Below are 15,201 nucleotides of genomic sequence, written 5' to 3'. Positions count from 1 at the left end.
TACCAGCTGTAACTGACCCTTGGCATTGATATGCTGCAACACACACCGACACCATAGGACGATGCATCGCACGTTAAAACGAGTTTCTTACATGGGTCATATCGCGTTAACAGATTGTTGGAGCATAACAAATTTCGTGTTCTATTAAAAGCCCTTTCCTGGCTGTCCCCCCAGACTCATTCGCGACCTTTGCGTAGGAGCACGTGTAGCGGCTCTAATAGCGTGCTCAATTTGGGAAGAAAGTTACCAAAATAGTTCAGGAGCCCCAGGAACGAACGCAGCTCCGTCGTGTTACGGGGTCTGGGTGCTCTCTGGATCGCTTCCGTTTTGGACGCAGTAGGGCTGATCCCGTCTGCTACTGCCCTCCTCCCCAGGAATTCTACCTCTGGAGCCAGCAAGACTCACTTCGCCTTTTTCAGTCGCAGACCTACCCGGTCCAGTCTGCATAGCACCTCCTCCAGGTTGTGGAGGTGTTCTTCAGCGTCACACCCCGTGATGAGGATGTCGTCTTGGAAAAACCACTGTCCTTGGAATCGACTTGAGGAGGCTTTCCATATTTCGTTGAAAGATCACGGCGGCCGAGCGAATCCCAAACGGACATCTGTTGTACTCAAACAACCCCTTGTGTGTCGTGATGGTGGTCAGCTTCTTCGACTCACTCGCCAGCTCCTGGGTCATGTAAGCTGAGGTCAGGTCCAATTTTGAAAAAAGTTTGCCACTGGATAGCATCGCAAAGTAGTCCTCCGCTCTCGGTAGCGGGTACTGGTCTTGGAGTGACACCTGATTGATGGTGGCCTTGTAATCGCCACATATCCTGACCGACCCATCCGCCTTGAGCACCGGCACAATCGGGCTCGCCCAGTCACTGAATTCGACTGGCGAGATGATGCCTTCCCTCAATAGGCGGTCCAATTCGCCTTCTATCTTTTCCTGCATCGCGTACGGCACCGCTCTGGCCTTGTGCTGTGCTGGCCTGGCGTCCGGGTTTATGTGAATCACTACCTTGGTCCCCATGAAAGTGCCAATGCCGGGTTGAAATAATGAGTCAAATTTGTCCAGGAGCATGATATTCGCTCCACAGAAGAAATTGCATTGACATCGCCCCATTTCCAATTCATGACAGCAAGCCAACTCCTCCCCACTAGTGCGGGACCGTCCCCCGGGACACTCCAGAGTGGCAACCTGTTCTCTGAATCTTTGTGGGTCACGACTACCGTGGTGCTGCCTAGCACCGGAATGATCTCCTTTGTATATGTCCTTAGCTGTGCGTCAATTGGCAATAATTTTGGCCTCCTGGCCTTGGACGCCCACAACTTGTCGAACTGTTTGATACTCATCAGGGACTGGCTGGCCCCCATTGATACTGGGATGCCTTTGAGGAGCACTTTCATCATTATCGGTAGTGTCTTGGTGTATGAACTGTATATGTGCTCCACATGAACTCGCTGAACTTCAGCTTCCAACGATTTCCCCCAATATTCATTTGGCCTCGTAGGGCTTACATCGGGCCCATCCTCCTCGTACATCAACCTGGCTGCAGGCTTCCTGCACATACGCGCCAAGTGACCGCTGACATTGCAGTTCCTGCAGGTATATTGCTGATACCTGCAAGTTCTGGCTGTGTGTTTGCCTCCACACCTCCAACATGAGCCGTTGTTGGAAACAAAAGGTCCATTATCAGTCAATCGCCTCTGACTGTCTGTGTAACTGTTCTTAAGCGCACCATTAACAGTTGTTGATGGCCCCATTACTGGCCGCATTGTCCCTTGCGATGGCATGAATCACCGTTCAGCTAGCCATTGTCTCTGTTGAATTCCCCCTTTGGGTTCGACTACATGCTGGGGCATGTCCGATTGCCCCTGTCTGCCTGAAGAACTGTGTGCCGCGTTAACAATGTTGACTCCCTGTCCATTTGCTGCATTTAAACCAAGATTTTTGTCAAACATCATTCTGGTCTCTTCCTCCCCTGAGATAAATGTCGGGGCCATCAAAGCCGCCATTTCCAGGGTCAAGTCTTTGGTCTCAATCAATTTCCTGAAAACCCCAGCGTGCCCGATGCCTTCAGTAAAAAAGTCTCGCAGCATCTCCGCTCTGCATGCATCTGGGAACTTACATCGGCTCGCCAGTCACCGGAGGTCTGCCACGAAGTCTGGAACGCTTTGCCCTTCTCGCCGCCGATGTGTGTAAAACCGGTGTCTCGCCATGTGCATGCTGCTCGCCGGTTTAAAGTGTTCCCCGATCAACTTACTGAGCTCTTCAAAAGTCTTGTCCGCCGGCTTCTCTGGCGCTAGAAGGTCCTTCATCAGGGAGTACGTTCTGGATCCACAAACCGTCAGGAGATGAGCCCTGCGTTTGTCGGCCGAATCCTGTCCCAGCCATTCCTTAGTGACAAAACTTTCCTGTAGTCTCTCAATAAAGTCGTCCCAATCATCACCAACACAGTACCTCTCGTCTGTGCTGCTCGTGGCCATGCTCGCGGCCATGCTCGCGTGGTTTAAATCCCAGTTTCTCGTCGCCAATGATACGTCCTTACTATACAGTACAAATGCACAAGAGGCCCATACTTGAGAGAAGGTCAATCTGTGACCCGTAACCTTTATTTTCCAGCACTTTTATACCTGAAAATCCAGGTTAGGAGTGTCTCCCACAAGTTCACCACCTAGTGGTCAATGTTCTCACAGTGTACAACTGAGGTCAGTTTACACATGAGTTACAATGACAGTTAAATACATGACAGGCAGATACAACATGGGGTAGATACAGAGTAAAGCTCCCTCTACACTGTCCGATCAAACACTCCCAGGGCAGGTACAGCATGGGGTTAGATACAGAGTAAAGCTCCCTCTACACTGTCCCATCAAACACTCCCAGGGCAGGTACAGGGGTTTAGATACAGAGTAAAGCTCCCTCTACACTGTCCCATCAAACACTCCCAGGGCAGGTACAGGGGTTTAGATACAAAGTAAAACTCCCTCTACACTGTCCCATCAAACACTCCCAGGGCAGGTACAGGGGGTTAGATACAGAGTAAAACTCCCTCTACACTGTCCCATCAAACACTCCCAGGGCAGGTACAGCACGGGTTAGATACAGAGTAAAGCTCCCTCTACACTGTCTCATCAAACACTCCCAGGGCAGGTACAGGGGGTTAGATACAGAGTAAAGCTCCCTCTACACTGTCCCATCAAACACTCCCAGGGCAGGTACAGCATGGGTTAGATACAGAGTACAGCTCCCTCTGCACTGTCTCATCAAACACTCCCAGGGCAGGTACACCACAGGGTTAGATACAGAGTAAAGCTCCCTCTACACTGTCCCATCAAACACTCCCAGGGCAGGTACAGCATGGGCTTGATACAGAGTAAAGCTCCCTCTACACTGTCCCATCAAACACTCCCAGGGCAGGTACAGCATGGGTTAGAGGTACTAGTGATGGAATCAGGGAATAAACTAAAAATATCTGAAAATCAGGGATTGAGGAGATTACGTTCTATGGTTCCGTGATATTGCAAGATGTAAATATGAAAGTGCTATCAGTAGTACTGGGATCGGTTCAGAACACAGAGCCGTGTTAGCCAACCCTCAGAACGTGTTTCCATGTGAAGAGATGGATCAGGAACCAGGCAGACACTCAAAGCATCCTTGCCGTCAAAACAGACAGATGGTCAAAGTAGCGAGGGCAGAATGAGTTCAGCGGGTGGCTTGACCTTTTACTGATTTCTGCTTTAGGTTACGTTCTGGTACTTTTCTTGCTTTAAGTGTTGCCCTGTGATCCGTTACATCTTCCCACAGTCCAAACAAGGTGACATTTCAGGCCTGTCAAATGCCCAGGACAAAGAGTCCTCCCCTTCACCCCAAATTCCCCCACCTCAACCCACCCCCGCACCCCCTCCTCACCCCCCCGCCCCCCTCCTCACCCCCCGCGCCCTCCCCCCCCGCCCTGCCCACCCCCGCGCCCTGTCCCCCCCCCCCCACGCCCTGCCCCCCCCGCGCCCTGTCCCCCCCCCACCCCCCACGCGCCCTGTGTCCCCCCCCCCGCGCCCTGCCCCCCCCGCGCCCTGCCCCCCCCCACCCCCCACGCGCCCTGTGTCCCCCCCCCCCCCCGCGCCCTGCCCCCCCCGCGCCCTGCACCCCCCCGCGCCCTGTCCCCCCCCCCGCGCCCTGCCCCCCCCCCGCGCCCTTCCCCCCCCCCCCACGCCCTGCCCCCTCCGCGCCCTGTCCCCCCCGCCCTGCCCCCCCCCGCGCCCTGTCCCCCCCCCCCGCCCTGCCCCCCCCCGCGCCCTGTCCCCCTCCCCCCCCCCCCGCGCCCTGCCCCCCCCCCCCGCCCTGCCCACCCCCGCGCCCTGTCCCCCCCCCCCCCCCGCCGCGCCCTGGCCCTCCATGTCCTGTCCCTCCCCCACCACTGCCCCACAACTCTACTGACGCTGTCGTTTCTTGCTGTCGTTCAGCAGACCTTTCAGTATTACAAAGTATTTGCCGGTGTTTATGGTCAAGCCTCCTCCTGCCCCTTTTCATCTAACCCCATCAACATATCCTTCTATTCCTTTCTCCCTCATGTGCTTATCTTCCCCTTAAATACATCGCGACTACTCGCCTCAAACCCTCCCTGTGGCAGCGAGTTACACATTCTCACCTCTTTGGGTAAAGAAGTTTCTCCTGAATTTCATGTTGAATTTACTGGTGACTATCTTACATTTAGCCTCCAGTTCTGTTCTCGCCTGTAAGTGAAAACATCTTCTCTCCCCTATCAAACCCTTTCATAATCTTACAGCCCTCTATCCGGTCACCCCTGAGTTTTCTTTTTTCCAGAGAGAAGAACCCCGGCCTGGTAAATCTTTCCTGATGGGTATAACCTCTCAGTTCTGGTAGCACTCTTGTAAATCTTTTATGCACCTTCTCCAGTGCATCTAGGAGACCAGAACTGTGCACAGCGCTCCAAGTGTGGGCTAACCCAGGTATATGGAGACCAAAACTGTGCACAGCACTCCAAGTGTGAGCTAACCCAGGTATATGGAGACCAGAACTGGGCACAGCGCTCCAAGTGTGGTCTAACCCAGGTATATGGAGACCAAAACTGTGCACAGTGCTCCAAGTGTGGTCTAACCCAGGTATATGGAGACCAGAACTGGGCACAGTGCTCCAAGTGTGGTCTAACCCAGGTATATGGAGACCAGAACTGGGCACAGCGCTCCAAGTGTGGTCTAACCCAGGTATATGGAGACCAGAACTGGGCACAGTGCTCCAAGTGTGGGCTAACCCAGGTATACGGAGACCAGAACTGGACACAGTGCTCCAAGTGTGGGCTAACCCAGGTATACGGAGACCAGAACTGGGCACAGCGCTCCAAGTGTGAGCAAACTAAGGTTCGATACAAGTTGAACACAACTTCTCTGCTTGTCAATTCGATCCCTCTGGAAATGAGCCCATTGCTTTGTCTGTTATTTTATGGCCTTATTAACTTGCGTTGCTACTTTTACTGATTTGTATATCTGTACCCCCAGATCCCTCTGTTCCTCGACCACATTAAGACACTTATTTTCAAGTAGTATGTGGCCTCCTTATTCTTCCTTCCAAAATGTACAGAAAATTGCACATATCGATTCTGTAGCTCACCCAACGCCAGTGTTATTGAGTGGGCTTTAACTGGGTGGCCTACATTTTATGGCTGGTTGGTGCTTGTTAACAGCGTGTTAACTCAGATGTCCTAAATGGGATTGCACCATCACTGAACTAGTGCCAAAGAAGAGGCTTCAGTGTCAAAAGGCTATTCAACTATGGGAAGGCATCACGACCAAGCTCAATCCGATCCTCATGGGATGTCCCCACATTTGCACTGGGTAGTGATCAGAGTTAAAGCTGAGCTTGTCGAAGGGCCACTGAGGCCAACGGATAGATAGAGATAGGGAAAGGAATGGAGAGAAAGAATATTCCGGCAATTCCGCATTTTGCCTCCCAAAATGGAGCCACACTCAGAGGGTCGGAGAAGGCTCGAACACCACAGCGACCTAAGCACCCCTCAAGTCCGGCTCCCTATGGCGCGGGTAAAGTTGGTGGATTTATCCTACAAAGGGTGAGCGAGAAGCAGAGAAACACAGGTCGGGACAGAAGGAGATGAAGAAAAGGGAAGACAAAGGCAGAGAGAAAGAGAAAGAGAGATAGGGTGAATCAGTGCAGACACAACAGCTCATCATCAGCTCCAGCCCATCATTGATGACATTGTGGAGCAGGTCAACAAACAAGGGACCCAATACAGGGAGGGGCGAGAGGAGAGAATGTCACGTTTGTAAGTATTAAAAGGCTTGAGATATGGTGTAAACTCACCCGAGACGGGCATACTGCAGACACATCGGACTGTCCTCGGTTAGAGACTCGCGGATATGGGACACGGCGGTGTGAACTGGGCACTGCCCTCGCTCTGTGTCTTCACGTCCCGCTCTCACACCAGCGGGACTTCACTCCCAGGGTTCTTGCAGGAGCTTTAACTGCATTGAGATGTAAACACTGGGCCAGGCACTGCAGGCTCGCGCGCTCTTATCTTAACTACGTGCCCTGCGGGCTTACTTGGGCATACTTCACATTCCTTCTCTCATGTTTGCTGAAACGTGCCCAAGATATTTCTGCTTACATCTGTACTAAGTACATTCTTATTTACTTCAATAAATTATAATAAACAGATGAACATAAATGCATTCAGCAAAGATATAGAACCCCAATATATTCCCATTTACTCTCACTGTACAGAATCCCAATGGACCAAACCCCTTCCCATTCACTCCCACTGTAAATCCCAATGGATAAAACCCTTTCCCGTTCACTCCCACTGTAAATCCCAATGGATCAAACCCCTTCCCGTTCACTCCCGCTGTAAATCCCAATGGATCAAACCCCTTCCCGTTCACTCCCACTGTAAATCCCAATGGATCAAACCCTTTCCCATTCACTCCCACTGTAAATCCCAATGGATCAAACCCCTTCCCATTCACTCCCACTGTAAATCCCAATGGACCAAACCCCTTCCCATTCACTCCCACTGTAAATCCCAATGGATCAAACCCCTTCCCGTTCACTCCCACTATAAATCCTAATGGATCAAACCCCTTCCTGTTCACTCCCACTGTAAATCCCAATGGATCAAACCCCTTCCCATTCACTCCCACTGTAAATCCCAATGGATCGAACCCCTTCCCATTCACTCCCACTGTAAATCCCAATGGACCCAAACCCCTTCCTGTTCACTCCCACTGTACACAATCCCAATGGACCAAACCCCTTCCTGTTCACTCCCACTGTACACAATCCCAATGGACCAAACCCCTCCCCGTTCACTCCCACTGTACACAATCCCAATGGACCAAACCCCTCCCTGTTCACTCCCACTGTACACAATCCCAATGGACCAAACCCCTCCCCGTTCACTCCCACTGTACACAATCCCAATGGACCAAACCCCTCCCTGTTCACTCCCACTGTACACAATCCCAATGGACCAAACCCCTCCCCGTTCACTCCCATTGTACACAATCCCAGTGGATCAAACCCCTTCCCATTCACTCCCACTGTACACAATCCCAATGGATCAAACCCCTTCCCATTCCCACTCACAGAATCACTACTTCCTGGTGCAGAATATCCCCAGTCACTCAGGATTTTAAAGCTGACTGGGATACGAGGTTTGTTGAGCCCCTAGCCTGCGGTCTCACATGGGTCGGTAATCTAATCAGTTTGCTGCAGTCGATGCTGCGTGTTTCCTGTTTGTGTTTACACTGAGTTGCCGGGTAAATAATTGAGGGATGTTCGGAGCCTGACATCACCAACTGGCTAGGTTCTTTCCAGCAGAGTCCCCTCCTCCCTTCCTGAAGGTGCTTCTCACACTGCAGGGTCTGATAGCCTCTAAGTAGGCTAATTGACAGTAGGAGGCTTCACAGCTTCAATAAGGTTCATGCCCGATCCTCTTTAGAACTCATATCATTTGTAGCAGGTTTCACTGGATGGTAATCAGGATCTGCCACTCTGGCTGGTTTTGCCTCCCTATAACCCAAAGCCTGGACAAAGCAGCCCGCTTGATCGACACGCTACCCACCACCTTCAACACTCACTCCCTCCACCACCTTCAACACTCACTCCCTCCACCACCCTCAACACTCACTCCCTCCACCACCCTCAACACTCACTCCCTCCACCACCGGCGCCCCCTGGCTGCAGTGTGTACCATCTACAAGATGCACTGCAGCAACTCACCAAGGCTTCTTCGGCAGCACCTCCCAAACCCGCGACCTCTACCTGCTAGAAGGACAAGGGCAGCAGGTACATGGGAACACCACCACCTCCACGTTCCCCTCCCAGTCACACACCATCCTGACTTGGAAATATATCGGCCGTTCCTTCATCGTCGCTGGGTCACAATCCTGGAACTCCCTCCCTAACAGCACTGTGGGAGCACCTTCACCACACGGACTGCAGCGGTTCAAGGCGGCTCACCACCACCTTCTGAGGATAACGAGGGATGGGTAATAAATGCCGGCCTGGCCAGCAATGCCCACATCCCGAGAATGAATCAGAAAAAATAAAGCCACCTGCCCACATACTAAGATTAGATCAAGAACCAGACTTGGGATGTTCCTGGCATCTATGAACCTACTCACTCGGTCACGGGAAGAACTGTCTAGCAACTTCAACAAGGAGTAACCAAGAATGATCAGATACTAGAAAGGTAACCCCTCACTAATCAAAGTACATTGCCATCTGGAGTAAAGAATCATGTGGTAGGTCTGAGGAACCAATCCAAAACAATGATCTTTACCCTCTCCTTAATAAACCCAGAGTACCTGAACCACAGAGCAGCCACTCCAAGATTCTACTAAACTGGGTAAGTCAGGGTAGTGTACATGGGAGGTTGCCAATTCTATACAGTGGCAATGAATGGGAACAGAGAAACATAGAAACTAGGTGCAGGAGTAGGCCATTCGGCCCTTCGAGCCTGCACCGCCATTCAATGAGTTCATGGTTGAACATGCAACTTCAGTACCCCATTCCTGCTTTCTCGCCATACCCCTTGATCCCCCTAGTAGTAAGGGCTACATCTAACTCCTTTTTGAATATATTTAGTGAATTGGCCTCAACAACTTTCTGTGGTAGAGAATTCCACAGGTTCACCACTCTCTGGGTGAAGAAGTTTCTCCTCATCTCGGTCCTAAATGGCTTACCCCTTATCCTTAGACTGTGACCCCTGGTTCTGGACTTCCCCAACATTGGGAACATTCTTCCTGTATCTAACCTGTCTAAACCCGTCAGAATTTTAAACGTTTCTATGAGATCCCCTCTCATTCTTCTGAACTCCAGTGAATACAAACCCAGTTGATCCAGTCTTTCTTGATATGTCAGTCCCGCCATCCCGGGAATCAGTCTGGTGAACCTTCGCTGCACTCCCTCAATAGCAAGAATGTCCTTCCTCAAGTTAGGAGACCAAAACTGTACACAATACTCCAGGTGTGGCCTCACTAAGGCCCTGTAGAACAGTAGGAACACCTCCTTGCCCCTGTACTGAAATCCCCTCGCTATGAAGTCAAAATGCCATTTGCTTTCTTAACCGCCTGCTGTACCTGCATGCCAACCTTCAATCACTGATGTACCATGACACCCAGGTCTCGTTGCACCTCCCCTTTTCCTAATCTGTCACCATTCAGATAATCGTCTGTCTCTCTGTTTTTACCACCAAAGTGGATAACTTCACATTTATCCACATTATACTTCATCTGCCATGCATTTTCCCACTCACCTAACCTATCCAAGTCACTCTGCAGCCTCACAGCATCCTCCTCGCAGCTCACATAGAATGGGTTTGAAACATTCGGTTCCAATAAAAAAGTGGGAGTGAATCATAGAAACTTACAGCACAGAAGGAGGTCATTCAGCCCATCGCATCTGTGCCGGAAGGGGTCCATGGGAAGGGGTTTGATCCATTGGGATTCTGTACAGTGAGAGTAAATGGGAAGGGTTTGGTCCAATGGGATCATGTACAATGGGAGTGAATGTTAAGGGGTTTGGTCCAATGGGATTGTGTACATTGGGAGTGAATGGGAAGGGGTTTGTGTCCATTGGGAGTGAATGGGAAGGGGTTTGGTCCAATGGGATCGTGTACAATGGGAGTGAATGGGAAGGGGTTTGGGTTCATTGGGATCATGTACATTCAGAGTGAATGGGAAGGGTTTTGGTCTATTGGGATCGTGTACAGTGGGAGTGAATGGGAAGGGGTTTGGTCTATTGGGATCATGTACAGTGGGAGTGAATGGGAAGGGGTTTGGTCTATTGGGATCGTGTACAGTGGGAGTGAATGGGAAGGGGTTTTGGTCTATTGGGATTGTGTACAGTGGGAGTGAATGGGAAGGGGTTTGGTCTATTGGGATCGTGTACAGTGGGAGTGAATGGGAAGGGGTTTGGTCTATTGGGATTGTGTACAATGGGAGTGAATGGGAAGGGGTTTGGTCTAGTGGGATTGTGTACAATGGGAGTGAATGGGAAGGGGTTTGGTCTAGTGAGATTCAGTACATTGGAAGTGAATGGGATGGAGTTTGATCTATTGTGACCAAACTGCTTGCGATATTATTAATGTTAAGATTGGGTGCGTTCAGACATGTGAAGGGAAGGAGCATATTCCTCACTTTGAGTTTGAATTCCTGGGTCGTGTCTAATGGTTCAGTAAGAAACCACGGCACCTGATGTCGGACTGCAGGAGTTGGGAGTGGACCTGTGTACTGAAGTTCCATCGCGTTTATCTATCAGAGGGAATATCTGTCCCAGCAGCCAGTAGGATGTTAAGGTTTCAGAGGCACCGATGCAATCCAGTGGCCAATGTTCAATTGTGAGCCAAGGCAGTCAGTATCTGGAAAGATATTCAACCATGTGGGCCATGGAAGCCATGCCCATTCTGAATGCAGGGGTCGCTGGGTAAAGATCAGGAGCAGAAACCTGGCTGTAAACAAGGGCCCCGGAGGCCAATTGTGCCACTGAATACTGCCCTAGCTGAGACCAGCTAATTGAGCGTAGACTTCTGACCTCTCCTTCATCGGCTTCCTACTTCATCTTCTCCAAGGGAGCCCCTCGGAGTCGAGGATGACTCACTTCCACACTGAGTTCTCAGGTGACTGATGAGCCCAATGTGGGACCTACAGTCTCTGTCACAGGTGGTGTCTGGGGCAGACGGTGGTTGGAGGGACGGGTGGGTGGGGGGCTTGGGTTGTCGTGCGCTCCTTCCGCTGTTTGCGTTTGACTTCCGCGTGCTCCCGGTGAAGAGACTCGAGGTGCTCAGTGCCCTCCCGGATGCTTCTCCTCCACTTTGAACATGTCTTGGGCCAGGGATTCCCAGGTGTCGGTGGGGATGTTGCATTTTATCAAGGAGGCTTTGAGGGTGTCCTTGAAGCGTTTTCTCTGCCCACCTGGGGCTCGCTTGCCGTGTTGGAGCTCCGAGTAGAGCACTCGGTTTGGGAGTCTGGTGTCGGACATGCGAACAATGTGGCCCGCCCAACGGAGCTGGTCGAGTGTGGTCAGTGCCTCGATGCTGGGGATGTTGGCCTGATCGAGGACGCTGACGTTGGTGCATCTGTCCTCCCAGGGGATTTGTAGGATCTTGCGGAGGCAGCGCTGGTGGTACTTCTCCAGTGCTTTGAGGTGCCTGCTGTACATAGTCCATGTCTCTGAAGCCATACAGGAGGGCGGGTATCACTACAGCTCTGTAGACCATGAGCTTGGTGCCAGATTTATGGGCCTGGTCTTCAAACACTCTCTTCCTCAGGCGACCGAAGGCTGCACTGGCGCACTGGAGGCGGTGTTGGACGTCGTCATCGACATCTGTCCTTGTTGACAGTAGGCTCCCGAGGTATGGAAAATGATCCATGTTTTCCAAGGCCTCGTCATGGATCTTGATAATCAGGGGCAGTACTGTGTGGCGGGGCAGAGTGGCAGAAAATCTTTGTCTTATTTGTTTAATGTAAGGCCCATACTCTCGTACGCTTTGGTAAACGTGTTGACGATGGGTTGGAGTTCCACTGAAGCTCAATACAAGCTCGAGGGACCGTAGCTCATCTTTCGATGAAGCACTTTACAGCCTCTGCACTCAACGTCGAGTTCAACAAATTTCACACCGTGAACTCTGCCCCTATTTCTTTTCGTCGGCAGCTGTTGATGACACTGTTATTCCCATTTACACCTCCTCTAGACCCACCTCTTGGTCCTTTCCTTGTCTCATTACCATCTCCTTTTGCCTCGCACCATCATCCCTTTACTCATTTAATCTCTCCTGCCCTCCCCCCCAACGCAGACCGTTCCGTTTGTTCACCCCTCCTGTCCCGCCTCTCCCTGCCCCTGCACTTGCATAACACCCGTCACATCTCGAACCTTTTCCAGATCTGACGCAGGGTCATCGTCCTGAAACGCTAACTCTGTTTCTCTCTCCACAGATGTTGCCTGACCTGCTCAGTAGTTCCAGCATTTTCTGTCTTTATTTCAGATTTCCAACATCCGCAGTGTTTCGATTTTGTGGCCCAGAGGGTGAAAGTGCCTTCGCAACTCATTTGACAAGCAGACCGAGCGGAGAGAGAAGTGAGGGGTGGAGGGGGGAGGGAAGGAAATTATTCCCATTTAAAACTCTCTTACCATTGATTTATTTCCATGAGAGTGAATGGAGACACCATCTCCACACCAGATCTGCGTCTGGCTAGTTTTAGTGGTGAGTATGCTCTCCACATTCCGGAACAGGCCCATTCACTCATTTATCTTCTTTGTAGATTATTCTCGATGTGCTCAGACTCGATCTTTTATCAGGGTAAGGGATCTTGGTGTTGGGGAATACAGAGTTATCACTTTCTCAGCACCAAACACTCTCAGGGCAGGTACATGGGGTTAGGTACAGAGTAAAGATCTAAAACTGAGAATTGTGGGAATGGCCATTGTTTGGTCTGGAGGTACTGACATTCCGCAAGGTTCAGTACTGGGACCACGCTGTTTTTGAAACCGTTAATGGCTTGAACTTGGGGGTACAGGGCACTATTTCTAAATGTGCTCATGGCATGAAACCTGGAAGTGTAGTAACAGAAAAGAAAGAAAGATTTTCATTTCGAAAGCACCTTTCACAACCACCAGACGTCCCAAAGCACTTTACAGCCAATGAAATACTTTGAAGTGTAGTCACTGTTGTTACAAAGGAAATGAGTGCACAGCAAGCTCCCACAAACATGTGAGAATGACCAGATAATCTGTGTTTGTTATGTTGATTGAGGGATATATATTAGCCAGGACACTGGGGATAACTCCCCTGCTCTTTTTTGAAATAGTGCCGTGGGATTTTTTACATCCACCTGAGAGAGCAGACAGGACCCCGGTTGAACATCTCATCCGAAAGACGGCACCTCCGACAGTGCGACACTCCCTCAGTACTGCCCTTCCGACAGTGCGGCACTCCCTCAGTACTGCCCCACCGACAGTGCGGCACTCCCTCAGTACCGCCCCTCTGACAGTGCGGCGCTCCCTCAATACCGCCCCTCCGACAGTGCAGCGCTCCCTCAGTACCGCCCCTCCGACAGTGCAGCGCTCCCTCAGTGCCGCCCCTCCGACAGTGCGGCACTCCCTCAGTACCGCCCCTCTGACAGTGCGGCACTCCCTCAGTACTGCCCCTCCGACAGTGCAGCGCTCCCTCAGTGCCGCCCCTCCGACAGTGCGGCGCTCCCTCAGTACTGCCCCTCCGACAGTGCGGGGCTCCCTCAGTACTGCCCCTCCGACAGTGCGGCACTCCCTCAGTACTGCCCCTCCGACAGTGCGGCACTCCCTCAGTACTGCCCCTCCGACAGTGCGCCGCTCCCTCAGTTTGTCCGCATAGATTTTTTCACTCAAGCCCCTGGATGGGATTTGAACCTACAACCTTCTGACTCAGAGGGGAGAGTGCTACTCACTGAGCCACAGCTAACAGCAGTAAACAGTCAGGAAGATCGTAATAGACTTCAAGAAGACAACCACAGGCTCGTGAAATAGAGTACAGAAGCCAGGAAGTTGTGCTATACCTGTATAAAGCCTATACCTGTGTGCGATTCTGAGCTCCACACTTTAGGAATGATGTGCAGGCTTTGGAAACGGCAGGGAGAGACTTACTATAAATGTTCCAGGGAACAGCGATTATAGTTATAGGGATAGACTGCTGTTCTCATTAGAACAGAGAAGGCAAAGAGGAGATTTGATGGAGGTGTTCAAATTCAGGAAGAGTTTAGACAGAGTAAATAAGGAAAACTGTTTCCAATAGTTGAAGGGATAATAATGAGAGGACACAGATTTAAAGTGATTTGCAAAAGAACCAAGTTGACATGAGGAAACACGTTCTTCCACAACGACTGGTTAGGGTCTGCAACACACTGCCTGACAAGGCGGTGGATACAGATTCAACAGGAAAGGATTCAAAAGGGAATGAGATAAATGCTTGAAGGAGACAAAATTGGAGAGATATGGGGAAAGAGCGGGACAGTGGGACTAACTGGATGGCTGTTCGACAGAGTCAGCGCAGACTCGATGGGCCCAATGACTTCCTTCTATTCTGTACTATTCCATGATTCTGTAAAGCTCCCTCTGCACTATATCATCAAACACTCCCAGAGTGTGTACAAGCACAGGTCATAGAATCACAGACATTTACAGCACAGAAGGAGGCCATTCGGCCCATCGTATCTGCGCCGGCCGACCAAGAGCTACCCAGCCTAACCCCACTTTCCAGCTCTGGGTCCGTAGCCCTGCAGGTTACGGCACTTCAGGTGCACATCCAGGTACTGTTTAAATGTGGTGAGGGTTTCTGCCTCTACCACCCTTTCAGGCAGTGAATTCCAGACCCCCACCACCCTCTGGGTGAAGACATTTCCCCTCAAATCCCCTCGAAACCTCCCCCCAATTACTTTAAATCTATGCCCCCTGGTTGGGGACCCCTCTGCTAAGGGAAACAGGTCCTTCCTATCCACTCTATCCAGGCCCCTCATAATTTTATACACCTCAATCAGGTCTCCCCTCAGCCTCCTCTGTTCCAAAGAAAACTATCCAATCTTTCTTCATAGCTAAAATTCTCCAGTCCAGGCAACATCCTCGTAAATCTCCTCTGTACCCTCTCCAGTGCAATCACATCTTTCCTGTAATGTGGTGACCAGAACTGCACGCAGTACTCCAGCTGTGGTCTAA

The 15,201-nt window shown here is 51.1% G+C and overlaps 1 protein-coding gene across 6 annotated transcripts in view; it reads right to left on the bottom strand.

Moving 5' to 3' along the window:
- LOC139259631 (tensin-1-like) overlaps positions 1–15,201 on the bottom strand; it is an 875,917-nt gene that overhangs the window by 328,920 nt on the left and 531,796 nt on the right. The window contains exon 1 of one of the 6 annotated variants that reach the window (XM_070875136.1): positions 6,322–6,369. The exons of the other annotated variants lie outside the window; for them this stretch is intronic. The gene's annotated coding sequence lies outside the window, so the exon portion shown is untranslated. Of the gene's footprint in view, positions 1–6,321; positions 6,370–15,201 lie in introns of those variants that run through there. 6 annotated transcript variants of the gene reach the window in all.

Source organism: Pristiophorus japonicus, chromosome 3 (genome assembly GCF_044704955.1).
Source record: "Pristiophorus japonicus isolate sPriJap1 chromosome 3, sPriJap1.hap1, whole genome shotgun sequence".
NCBI lineage: Eukaryota > Metazoa > Chordata > Chondrichthyes > Pristiophoridae > Pristiophorus > Pristiophorus japonicus.
Note: the sequence above shows the minus strand (reverse complement) of the source record. Positions and strands in the feature narration are given on the sequence as shown.